The sequence below is a fragment of the Pongo abelii genome, chromosome 11 (genome assembly GCF_028885655.2).
Source record: "Pongo abelii isolate AG06213 chromosome 11, NHGRI_mPonAbe1-v2.0_pri, whole genome shotgun sequence".
Classification (NCBI taxonomy): Eukaryota; Metazoa; Chordata; class Mammalia; order Primates; family Hominidae; genus Pongo; species Pongo abelii.
The window spans coordinates 127,641,049-127,652,980 of NC_071996.2; the positions used below are offsets into that span (position 1 = coordinate 127,641,049).

Consider the following 11,932-nt stretch of genomic DNA (forward strand, 5'->3'; position numbering starts at 1 on the left):
TCTGCAGCTATGTGGAAAGACATTGCAGAAGAATTTTTAATGACCTAGAAAAATGTTCATGATAAAATGTTACGTGAAATTCCACTCGTAGGTATAGGAGTAAAACAGGTAGTCAAACAAAAATTTGTATGTAAATGTTCATAAAAGCATTATTTGCAAAAGCCAAAATGTTGAAAGAACTCAAATGCCCATCAGCTAATGAACGGATAAACAAAATATTGTATATCCGTACAATGGAATATTATTCATCCATGAAAGAAGTATTGATACATGCTACAGTACGGATGTACCTTGAAAACACTATGCTAAGTGAAGTGAAAGAAGCCAGATGCAAAATCACATATTTATGATTCCATTTGTATGAAACACCTAGAATAGATAAATCCCTACAAACAGAAGGCAGATTAATGATTGCTATGGGCTAGGGGTGTGAGAAATGGGGGGTGACTGCTAATTGTGTATGGCATTTCTTTTTAGGGTGATGAAAAATTTCTAGAACTAGAATAGTGGTGATGGTTTCACAACATTGTGAATGTACTTCACGCCACTGAATTGTACACTTTTAAATAGTTAAAGTGGTAAATCTTATGTGTATTGTATCAAAATAAAAAATGTGACCTGAAAAAATATAGCTTGAAAACTTGTGGTAACAGTGAAATATTATTTATATCTACTTATACGTGCACACACACACACAGGAATTTATACACCAAAATGTTAGTAGTGGTTATTTCTCACCATGATATCACAGGTGATTTTAAAAATCATCTGTACTATCTTAATTTTTTCAATAAGTATGTCTTACTTTTATAATAAGAGATGAAGTTTAAGGATAATAAAATATGAAGTTTAAGGATAAAGAATCACAAAAACAAAATTGCTGAATAAATGTAAAAGATGAAAGTAGACCTGATATAGTTTGGCTCTGTGTCCCCACCCAAATCTCATCTTAAATTGTAATTCCCAGGTGTCGAGGGAAGTACCTGGTGGGAGGTGACTGGATCATGGGGGTGGTTTCCCCATGCTGTTCTCATGATAGTGAGGGAGTTTTCATGAGATCTGATGGTTTTAAGTGGCAGTTTTGCCCTGTGCACGCTCTCTCCTGCTGCCATGTAAGATGTGCCTTGCTTCCCCTTTGCCTTCCATCATGATTGTAAGTTTCCTAAGGCCTCCCCAGCCATGAAGAACTGTGAGTCAGTTAAACCTCTTCTCTTTATAAATTACCCAGTCTCAGGTAGTATCTTTATAGTAGTGTGAAAATGAACTAATACAAAACCCAACACTGACCTGCCCTTATGTTTATACAATAAAAGTATTGAGTATTATTTCATGATTACATCCTGTGTGCTGATAGTTCTGAATTGTGCTTTGCTGCATAGAGCCAGCCACGTCTGCCTTTCACGCCCGAATTTATGTGGAATCAAGTCCCATACTTTACATCTAATTTGCAAATCACTGTAGTAATGCATAAACTTAGAGAGTAAGTAGAAATAATTGCACCTAAGTCATGGCATGACAAGATAACTATAACACTTACCATATATATATATATATATGCCCTACTTTAAAAAATCTCATTTGTTTTTCCTAAAGGGAGCACTCAAATCCTAGTCAGTGGGGTTCAAAACAAGGGTTCAAAACAAGACAATTAGCAATTCTACTTATAATTGCCTTCATTTATCTTATTAACCCCATGAGGAAAACCTCATTATTCTTATTTTATACAAGGTGAAATTTGGACTCAGGTGAATCACTTCTTTAGGTTCAGAGTGTTAGTAAATGGTAGGCCCAGAATTCACACACAGGCTTGTGGGAAACTCAAGCTCATACTCTACCCACAGTCACTGTTGCCTTGTCATTTCATGGATTGAGGAGCAGATGTTCACAGAGGTAACCTAACTGGGCCAAAGTCACAGCTAATGTATGATAGACTTGGGATTTGATCCTCATGTAGTGAATTTCCACCAATCTCAGCTGCCTCCCAAGCATTTCTCTATGATACTGACTACATTGATATCATTCTCTTTCAGGACACCAAAAAGACCATGATACAATACAACCTCAAAGAACTAGTGAAAAGATAACGGGGACTTCAGAATAAATAAATCTTACACGTGGAGAGAATAATGGTTCAACTAAGAATAAAGGTCTGACATGAAGTTGTAAAATGTTCCAAGTTCAAACAGATGCAAATACTTTATTTTAAATGGTATGATCACGTAGAGATAACACTGAAATATGATCTACATTAAAATTTGAGCGGCAATGCAAAATGAATGAACTCCCTTAAAGACAGAATGAGACCAAACTTGGTATGAGTCTTGCACGCAGAGCCACCTGCCAGTCTGGCGTGCCATCCAGAGCCATTGTTCAGCAGACATAATCTGCGTGAGAGCAGATTTTTATATTCGAGCCACATCCTTCTTGCTCCATGAATAATCTAAAGGTGAACCCTATCAGACCATGTTCTCTAGCCTCATTTGAAGGAAAGAGTTTAGTGTAGAACTTTTCAGCCTAAAGAGAAAACATGTACTGTTTTCCTTCACTTGCAACCTTTCTAACATAATGGATGATTCCCTTAGATGAATCTACCCTGGGTCCTATTTTGCACTCTCCGTCATGCTTCTGAATTCTTCTCAAACCCTGCTCAAAGCCCATCTGGAAGCTCTCCAAGCTACGTATTAACCAAGTGACCTTGGTATCCTTGTTGCTTCATTGCAAACGTTGTGCTAAAATGACATTTCTTTCCCAAGATACTGACCACATCATCCAACCTACTCTTTTTCTTCAAGAAATCTCAATGACATTCAAACTCAATGACTTGACCTTCTGGTTGTTCCGTGTCTCACTTCACGCCTCTGCCAGCCTTTGCCCCCTGTTCTTGTCTCCTCTCACACCTCCCTGCCCTTTTGTTCAGCCTCTCCCTCTGCCCCTCTCAGTTGCCTTTGTGTTTTTGTTCTCAGGTTTTCTCGCGTGTTCCCAGTCACCTGTCTTGGATGCAAGCTTCTCCCTCAGCCTTACGCCTTCAATCTCTGTCATGCTCACTTGATTTTCTGTGTGCCCAGAGTGGTACCCCGGTGATCCAGAACCTCACCTAGCTTCCATTTTCTTGTCCCCACCCTGTGCAATGGAAGGCTGGAAGGGAGTTATTCACGAAGAGAGCTGCACACTGAGATGGCCAATTTGAACACATATCCAGGCATGAGAAGATAACCAGAGGAGCACTGCTTCCTCCTTCATCCACTGATTCCTCAGTACATTTGTTAAGAAGTAATTTCACGGCCAGGCGCAGTAGCTCATGCCTATAATCCCAGAACTTTGGGAGGCCGAGGCAGGCAGATCACGAAGTCAGGAGATCAAGACCATCCTGGCAAACATGGTGAAACCCCGTCTCTACTAAAAATACAAAAAAATTAGCAGGGTGTGGTGGCGGGTGCCTGTAGTCCCAGCTACTCGAGAGGCTGAGGCAGGAGAATGGCGTGAACCCAGGAGGCGGAGCTTGCAGTGAGCTGAGATGGCACCACTGCACTCCAGCCTGGGCAACAGAGCAAGACTCCGTCTCAAAAAGAAAAAAAAAAGAAGTCATTTCACATCAGACCCTGTGCTGTGTGACTAGCACGTGTGTGAATGTGTTTGTGTTTACATGTTATTTACAACAAGTCGTGGCAGGGTTCTTGAACTTTCTTGGTCACAGCACCCCTAGTCTGTTAGTACTATTTTTATGGCTCCACCAGTCTGAGAGTAATAACTAACAGTTCTTTTTTTTTTTTTTTTTTAACAATTAGGCTTAAACAACTTAATAAGTACACATGGATTAACAATTTAGTAGACATTTGAAAAACATTCTTCTCTGGATACAGCCAGCAGGATACCCAAGAGTTCCTGACATTCTTATGGAGCGGCTACACCTTGAAATCAACCACGGAGGCCGCGGGGCTCCACCAGTCCCTGCCCATGGTCCAGCTCCCTCTCCATCCCACCAAGGGGGGTGCTCTGCTAAAAGAGTCTGAGTTAAATGATGATGACTGGGCCAACCTAATGTGGAAGCGTTATCTGGAAGAACAAGAGGACAGCGAGATGGTGGATCTGTTTGTGGCCAGTCGAAAAGTTGTCTCAAGTGCCAGGCCTGTGGGTACCACTCCATGACCTTCAAGGTTTTTTTTTGTGACCTCTCCCTGACCATCCCCAAGAAAGGATTTGTTGAGGGCAAGGTGTCTCTGCGGGATTGTTTAAGCCTTTTCACCAAGGAAGAAGAGCTAGAGTTAGAGAATGCCCCAGTGTGTGACCCACGTTGGCAGAAAACACGTGGTGCCAAAAGTTGACAGTCTAAAATTCCCCTGAATCTTCATGCTCCATCTGAATCAATTTTCTGCCTCCCGAGGCTCCATCAAGAAAAGTTCTGTAGGTGTAGACTTCCCAGTGCAGTGACTGAGCCTAGGGGACTTTGCCAGTGACAAAGTCGGAAGTCCTGTCTACCAGCTGTGTGCCGTTTGCAACCACTCAGGCAGCATCCACTGTGGCCACTACACAGCCCTGTGCCAGTGCCAGACTGGTTGGCACGTTTACAATGACTCTTGTGTCTCCCCTGTAAGTGAAAACCAGGTGGCATCCAGTGAAGCCTACTGTTCTACTAACTGACGCAGGAGCCACCGCAGTGCCTGTGACACTCCCTCTAAGCCCTGGCCCCTGTGAAGCCCTTTAAACACCCTTAAGCCCCAGGCTCCCCATTTATCTCAGAGACATCTATTTTTATGTCTTTTAAATCAGAGAGTGGGGAGAGGGTGGTTGTAGCTCCCATTATATATTTTTTTAAATTAAAAAGTACCTTTCCAAGTGGAGGATCCCTGGTCTCCCAGTCCCATGTACAGAGCTTACCAGGCCCCTGCCCATGTACAGCCCCCAGACCCTCTGCAATCTCACTTTTTGTGAAAAAAAATGTATTTAAAATTTGAAATGTATTTAAAATTGAAAAACATACTTTGAAAAAAGTATTTTTATTGTATTTGTAAATAACCACGGTTACTTACAAATGGGATTTATGTGCATGTTGGTCCACTGCACAAATTCTGAAACCTTAGAATCAGATTGGATACCACCACCCTCATTTTCCACTCCATACTGCATGCTTACTTGCGTTTTAAGATGGTGACCACTACATTCAACTCTGCCAAAAATACGACATTATGAAAAAGAATGTAGCATAATATAAATTTGAACCTGAACACCTTCGAGCTAGGAGTTCTTGTGGTATCTGACCAGATGCTGTGTTTCTCTAGAAAATTTAAAATATCCCATAGCAACCCTATGAATTTGCTGTGGCACCCTGGGGTGCCTCAGTGTACAGTTTGGGCTCCGTGGGACATGGATTCTGTTCTCCTGTTTTTATATAGTCTGATAGAGAAGAGACATCATATAGATAAGGAAGGACAGATTAGGTGCTATAAAAAATTCAACAGGTTAGAGCAGTGGTTCATTTGTGATATCATGAGCCAACAGAATAACAAAATAAAATGGTAGTGACTATGGAGGGTGCTTTTTTTTTTTTTTTTTTGAGTCAGGGTCTCACTCTGTTGTCCAGGCTGGGGTGCAGTGGTGCAATCATGGCTCACTGCATCCTCAACTTCCTGGGCTCAAATGATCCTCCTACCTCAGCCTCCCAGGTAGCTGGGACTACAACCATGTGCCACCACAGCTGGGAAATTTTTAAAATTTTTTCTAGAGAAAAAGTCCACTTCGTTACCCAGACTGGTCTCAAACTCCTGGGCTCAAGCGATCCTCCCATCTGAGCGTCCCAAAGTGCTGGGATAACAGTCATAAGCCACCGTGCCCCACCTGGTTGTTTATTTTCATGTTAGCAAAAGGACTTCGAATTTTCAAAAATCACACACTACTATCATCATTTTAATTATTTTAAAATTTAGGAATAACTTGGGGTGATTTTTACATATGTAAATATTCATGTAACCATAAGCTAGATCAGGAAACAGAATCATCTCGAGGTACTCTCAGGTCGTTTCCAGTGAATACCTCACCTCCACCCCTCACTCCACCCCAGGGAGAAAACTACTATACTGATCTCTAACCCTATAGAGTAGATCTACCAGTTATTGAACTTTATACAAATGGAATTATACAGTGTGGACTCTTATGTCTCACTTCTGTCTCAGCACAATGTCTGTGACATTCATTCACATTTTTGCATGCATGGGTAATTTGTTCTTTTTTCTTTGTATGAATATATCACACTATCTTAAAAAATTCTTTTTTAAAAAAAGGAATTTCTCAAATTGGAAAAAGTTATCTTTTTACTTTCTTCATAGATGTACTACATAAGCATGCTTCCTGAAGAAATATATTATTTAATCAGTTTTGTTTGCTTGGAAACTTTAGAAAATTGTATGCCATTTTTTAAAGAATTGATTTCTTTTACAACTTCCTTTTTCACTCAATATTATGTTTGTGAGTCATCCATATTCAAAATAACCTATTGTTCATTTATTTTTAGTGCTGTATATAATTGTTTTTTGAAAAGGCACAATTTATCCATTTCCCTGATGGTGGACATAAAAGTCATTTGTATCCTAAATATGAAGAGAATTTTCTTTAATCAGACATTCAACACCAAGCATTTGCCATAATTGTAACCTATCTTTTTTTTTTTTTTTTGCATATTTTTCTAAGACCACTGTCTCATTGGAGGCTATTTTTAAGATAAGTCTGCAAACCTAAGGCAGTCCTGGAATAGTTGTCATGCAGTGTGTTCAATGTGGCTCTTCTCAATTCACAGAGGGACTCTATACAGCCCATGGTCACACATCCCCAGATAGGCTCTGACCTCCTTATTAACAACACCCAAACCTCAGGAAATCTCTCAATAGGGCTTTCGACAAAAAGAGAACTGCACGGTGCCAAGTAAGGAACCTGACATCTCCGTCAATGTCAACCATGGACCCCATTGAAAGAGTGATCCTGGAGCACATTGTAACAGCAAGAAACGCAGAAGTATTTTCCAGCTACAAGAGAAAGGCATTAAATTGAATGCCTCTGAAATTAAGAAGTCCATATGCCTTTAAAATCTTCCAGTTCCTTTATCTAATAGGACTGTTTTGCCTTTAGACTCTACAAAATCATCGAATTCCCAAAGGCTTACTGACAGAAGACAATCATAAGAGCTAAGCAAAGCTCACTGCTATTAAATGTTTCCTGAGTAACAGGCACTCACTGAGCCAAGTGCTTTTATATGGTTGATCTCACTCATTCCTCATAACGAGAATGTTGACAAAGCTACTGTCATTATTATTCCCATTTGATGGATGAAGCCAAAGTAATTTGCCCCAAGTCCTACAGCTAGTGTTAGCAGCATGGATTTGAAAACAGGTGGTTCTGACTTCAGAGCTTGTGTTCTTAGCCAGACACTTGTGCCCCTTGGCCCCTGTCTGTACAACTGCCACAGTCTATGGGGACTGATGATATCTTGAATACAAGGATTGGGGACAGAGTAAGGCCATGTACAAGGGGCATTTGGCATCTTTGGAGTAACAGGTTTATGTTTTAGTGTTATTACAAAGTCTTCACTTGTGTTCATTCTTTTTTGTTCAGAAACACGCTGCGGGACACAGAAGGAATAGAGCTCACAGTTATGAAGGCTCTAGTTCTAGACATTCTGTTCAAAGCTTCCACAAATATTATTTTATTTAATCATGACTCCAGGTCTGTGAGGTTGAGCATAAAATCCACAATGGCTGAGAAAACTGATGCTCAGAGAGATTGCTTGAGACATGTGTTTTGGAGATAGGATTTAAACCTATGGCTTTAGCCTCTCAATCCAGATCCCTTTCTATAAGCCCCAAGGCCAGGGGAAGCTTTTGAGGACTATAATCTTACATCACTTATCTAACCATTTTAAAAACTCAGTACTTGGGACTCATAAGCCTATTAGAAATCATATTTTGTTTAGTCCTCTTTAAAAATCTGCATTTAAATTAGCCTTAAGATCTGTTTAAATATAGGCTCTGAAAAGGCATATGAGGGCTCCAAGGCAAATCTCATATGTCATATTTCTCAGGCTATCTATGAGTTTGCATCCTCTTTTCTAAAAGATACCACCTCCCAACTTTCTGTTAAGACAAAATAGGAAAATGCAAAAAGGCCATTATTTACTGATAACTTACTGAGGGCCATTTCGAGGGTACCTTTTTGATAACACAACTACAACTAACAATAAATATTTTAAGTGGACAAACTCAGGAGTTTCAAAAAGCTGGAAATTAATTGCCTACTAAACCCTTGACCTGAATTGAGAAGAAGCAGCTGCCATTTTGTACAACATGGCCTCCCCCTCTGCCAGAGCTGATTGGACAAGGGTGGATACATGACTCAAGCTGGGCCAATTAGATTTCCTTTCTCAGGAATTTGTAATGGGACTGAGAGAGATTCACTCTCTTCAAGTGGCTAAACCTGCCCTATCTAAACTCTGGAACCACGGGACAGGGAGCTGAGCAGTGAAACCACTCTGTGAAAAAGAAGAATGAAGTATATGTGATGTATACATCGGTCAGGTTCAGTCAGGAAAACAGAAACTACACCAGCTATTTTAACAGAAGAGTTAATAATGCCACTTGGTCAAAAGGCTTTGGGGACTGTAGTGGCAAACAGGGAACATGGAAGTTTTACAGAGATAGTAACTTCAGGAAGCAGCTCACATTCTTAGGGCTAGAGGAACAAATGGAGGAAGTTACCAGAACCTGGAGGTTTGGAAAAGGAACATGAAGAGCTGAGACGCGCACCTCTGAAGGAGGAGTACCATTGGCTGGTGTTAGTGCCTCTGAAACTCACAGGAAGTCCCCACAGACGGAGGCCCAGGAAGTGGGCGCTGGCCAGCTGCAGCTGGTGTCTCCAAAGGGTTACCATGAGGCGGGTTATGGGTGTGCAGGACAAAGCTGGAAACAGGAACTAGATGCTGCTGCTGGGGCAAAGACCTGTGATAGGTGATATAGTCAGCAACAGCCAGACAACTAGGGACAAGGCAGCAAGTAGTCCCTTCTCCCACCTTCAGCCTGGCAGATTCTCTCTAGCATCCTTTCCCCTCCATAAAGCCTGGCATGGAACCAGTTAGCGGGGAGGAAAAATAGTAATTTGTAGAGATCTAGCTGCAGCATCACAAAGAAGAGTTAAGAAGGGTGTGTTTGGAGCCAAGAGATAAAAGTTCAATGGCCAGGACACACGGACAGGTGTGGCCTTGAGGGTCCAGGTGACTCTGCAGTCTCTAGCCTGGAGGGTTCTCACAAGCAGCACTCTTGACATTTGGGGCCAGATAATTCTTTGACGTGGGGGCTGTCCTGGGCATTGTAAGATATTGAACACCATCCCTGGCCTCTTCCCACTAGATGCCAATAGCATCTCCCCAGCTGTGACAACTAAAAATGTTTCCAGACATTGCCAGTGTCCCCTGGAGGGCAGAATTACCCCCAGTTGAGATCCACTGAGCTAAGTTCTTGCTTTGTGTTCTGTAAGACATCCCTGCTCTTTTAATTCTCCTTTTTCCATTAAATTCCATTAAATTCTTTTGATTTAGGTCTTATTACCTGCAACCCAGAGAGTCTTAAAAGCTATCCTAACATTTGCTGAGATCTTAAATATGTCCCAGGCCCCGTGCTAAGCATTTACAGGCATCATCTACTTTAATGCTCTCCACAATCCTATGAATCAGGTACAAGTATTTTGCCCTCAATTCACAGAAGAGGAAACTGAGGATCTAAGAGGAAACTGACCCCCAGCTACCGAGTGGAATGGGTACTTTACAACCATGAGGCTTTACTGTAATAGGTCACCACTCAGCAGTGTGACAGGCAGCCACCTTCTTATCCTAGATCCTTTACTTATATTCAGTTGAACCATATGAAATTGCTGTTTTTTACATCAAAGAGGTGAGATATCAGCAATTTACTTTGGTTCCAATGGGTGCCTTCTGCCCTTTGCCAGGAATGCCTGCCCCCATCCACTGATCTTACCCGTCTTTCAGGCTGGTTTTTACTCCTCCATTCTCCACGAGTTCTTCCTGGACCACTTATGGAGCTAATGGAGATATATGGGGTTGCTAGGACTCCCATAACAAAGTATCACTGACTGACTCCGGCAACAAAATTTATTTTCTCACAGTTCTGGAGGCTGGAAGTCTGAGTTCAGGATGTCACAGGGTTGATTTATTCTGAGACCTCTCTCCTAGGCTTGCAGACGGCCACCTTCTCAATCTGTCTTCACACAGTCCTCCTTCTGGGCATGTCTGGATCCTGATCTCTTCTTATGTGGACACCAGTCATATTGGATGAAGGCCCACCTTAATGATCTCATTTTAAGTTAATCACCTTTTTAAAAAGCTACCTTCAAATATAGTCACATTCTATGGTACTGGGTTTAGGACTTCATCATATGGACTTGGGGATGGAAGCATGATTCAGCACATAGCAGGAGCCCCCATCCTCCTAGAAGCACACAGTGCCTGCTATTTATGAGATTCATTCATCACTCAATTGTATCTGTCTTATTTGGCTCTTTTTTTTTTTTTTTTTTTTTTTGAGTTGGAGTCTCACTCTGTCAGGCTGGAGTGCAGTGCCATGATCTCGACTCACTGCAACCTCCAACTCCCTGGTTCAAGCAATTCTCCTGCCTCAGCCTCCTGAGTAGCTGGGATTACAGGCATGCACCACTATGCCCAGCTAATTTTTGTATTTTTAGTAGAGACGGGGTTTCACCATGTTGGCCAGGATAGTAGCGATCTCCTGACCTTGTGATCTGCCCGCCTCAGACTCCCAAAGTGCTGGGATTACTGGCGTGAGCCACCATGCCTGGCCTTATTTGGCTCTTTATACATGTGTGTATATATATCTTGTTCCTTCAAGAAGTCCATAAGCTTATTAAAAACACTGCCTCCCCAAAGCCTAGCACAGTGGTAGGCACTGATCAATAGGACATTGTACAGTTATCATTGAATATCATAGCCATGTTAAAGCAGGAATATTGACTTAAAAATATCCCATGATTCCATCCAGCTTTTAGTTTCCAGGGCTTACTGCTCTTTAAAACCAATTTTTATGCAGTTAAAACACATTTTGAGGTCTCTTGAAAACCTTTATTATTACTTTATTTTTCCTCATGTTGAGACAGCATGAATGCTATCAAGAACTGAGCTTTAACAACATGCAAAACTGATTTGCCCTGCTGGAGGCCCTCAAGGTTTTCAGTTCTAACTGCTGATGAAGTAAGCACAGACTCTAAGATAAATGGGAGAGAAAGAAAAATATCAAGACCAAAACAGAATATATGAAAGTCTGGGAGCCCCAACCCACAGGTCAGCTAAAAATAGAACTCTTTCTTAGCTCAGTGAGTGCCTGTAACATGGCTAATGGATGTTATTGGGTGGCAAGGAAACACAGGTTTATGGAATAAATGTAAATATATTCATTCTAAGGAGTCTTCTCAGATCCACGTTGGCTTTTTGCCCAGGTCCACAGCATGACTGGACATAGGAGGATTCAGAGCTGTGTGTGCAGAACAGTCATTGTTTCTGCTAGAACCTGCAAAAATCTCTCACTTATGACATTTTTATTTGACTGGAGAATATGGTGAACAGCCACCAAATCATTTTCCTGAGGGACTGCCTCTGTGTGTGCTTTCATTAACCATATTTTTGCATTTGTTCATTTGTCCTCTTTCAGCAAATATTTATTGGGTGCCTACTTTGCACTGGTTTGTGATATGAATTTACCATGCTGCACTGTAGTCAGCTACTTTGAGTCTACGTCAAGCCACACAAGGTAGGGAGGCAGTAGGGATGGTGGTTAAAAATGGATTCTGGGGCCAGACGGCTTGGAGTCCCACCAGGCTCTCACACCTGCTGGCTCTCTGATCTTCAGCGACCTTGCCTGTGCCTCGT

At 41.6% G+C, this 11,932-nt stretch overlaps 1 pseudogene; it reads left to right on the forward strand.

The window, feature by feature from the left end:
- Nucleotides 1-3,878: 3,878 nt before the first annotated feature.
- Nucleotides 3,879-4,664, forward strand: LOC100439675 (ubiquitin carboxyl-terminal hydrolase 21-like; annotated as a pseudogene).
- Nucleotides 4,665-11,932: the final 7,268 nt, after the last annotated feature.